This window comes from Arachis ipaensis, chromosome B4 (genome assembly GCF_059453495.1).
Source record: "Arachis ipaensis isolate K30076 ecotype BB chromosome B4, ASM5945349v1, whole genome shotgun sequence".
NCBI classification, from domain to species: Eukaryota; Viridiplantae; Streptophyta; class Magnoliopsida; order Fabales; family Fabaceae; genus Arachis; species Arachis ipaensis.
Genome location: NC_142439.1, coordinates 76733942 through 76735615, shown reverse-complemented (window position 1 = coordinate 76735615; position 1674 = coordinate 76733942).

Below are 1674 nucleotides of genomic sequence, written 5' to 3'. Positions count from 1 at the left end.
CACTAGGTGTTTGATAGAATGTTTCCACTAGTTTTTGAGTAGTTTCCTTTACTCTTGGCCTAGGCTAAGGGAATTGAGTGACCTTGAGTCATTGGGTCTTATTGAATTGGTGATTTGAGAACCCTTGGTGATCAATTTGATATCCATTGACACTAACCCGCTACTAATCTAATTAGTAGATAGGTTGGGACTTATGGGTTGATGTGATCAATCCTATTTAATGTACTTCAAGCTTAAGAGTAGACATTATGTACTTAAAGCTTTTGGAAGGTATACTTAATAGGTTGGTCCCTCATAATTATCAATATATAGTTTGTTGACAAGGATGGTGATCTCAATTTCTATGCTTAGCCAAGAGTTGTTTTCCTTTTATTTTATTAGTTCCTATCATTTACTTTCTTGTTATTTACTTTTCTTGTCAAACTATAAAATCAAACCCCCTTGCATTTTCATAGCCAATAGTCATTCATTTCATTGCAATTCCTTGTGAGATGACCCGAGGTTTAAATACTTTGGTTAATTCTTATTGGGGTTTGTACTTGTGACAAAATCAAAATTTAATTTGATGTGAGAGTTGTTTGTTGGTTTGGAGCTATGCTTACAAAGAAGTTCTAATTTCTACAAGAAAAATTCTAGACCGACAACAATTTTCGTGTCACATGTCGGATGTGTCTTGGTAAATTTAGAGGCTGGTCTGTAAGGATACACTAGAGGAGAACAGCCATGTCTGCAGTGAAGGAGGACTTGTGAGTGCTCAGAAAGATGTAATGGGGCATAATCTGTACCCATACTCGAGCCTCCAAGGTGAGTGCTGAAGCCAATATGCTCTTAGATCGGGATTGATGGTATTCGTAGATCCAGCTGCTGCCAGGTTGTGCGATAACTCTGAGAACGGCATCCCAGTCAAATTGGTATGTCTGGTGCTTGAATGAGGCTTCTTGGAATGCGTCCAATCCTTCTGGAGAAGGGGGAAGATCTAGAGCTTGTTGAATGGCCTCTTCAGTTATGGGGACTTGCTTTTGACGGACATAGACAGACTGCAGGGTTGGTATGTGAAAATTGGAGTAGAATTCAACTACCCATGAGAGATTAACTTATCGTGGCTGTCTCCGCAAGAATCCCCATTGTCTACGTTCAATCCGGGGCACAACAAACTCAATAATGTTGGTTGGAAGGATGAGAAGGTGCTCATTGTTATAGTTTCTCGCAGCCAGGATGGAAAACATCTGCTCACAGTAGCGGTTGGTGAACCGCGCAGTGTCCTTGGCTGGAAAGGCTTTTTCTATTTCATTGACCTTATGATCCTCTTGACCCTTTTTGTTGTCAGTTTGACTGTAGTTGAGGATTGTTCCGCAGCTAATGCTCTTTTTGTTCTTCTTCTTGCCGGTGGTTTGGGAGTAGCTTTCTCTTTACCCTTCTTGGTGGCCATCCTGAAAAAGGAAAAGGAAAGTAACATGTGAAGCCAAAGGTTAAAGCAAGGAAGAGCATAGTACAAGTGATAATCGATGCCAAGGTAAAGAAGGATGACTTTGTATCACATGGTCGCGACAACATATGATCAGTTTATCAATGGAAATATAGCAAGGGCATATTTTGGCAAGATGCAAGATGTTTATTAGCATGCCGGCAAAGGCATGAGTAGCATAGATCAAGCATTAATTGCCCAATGTGATT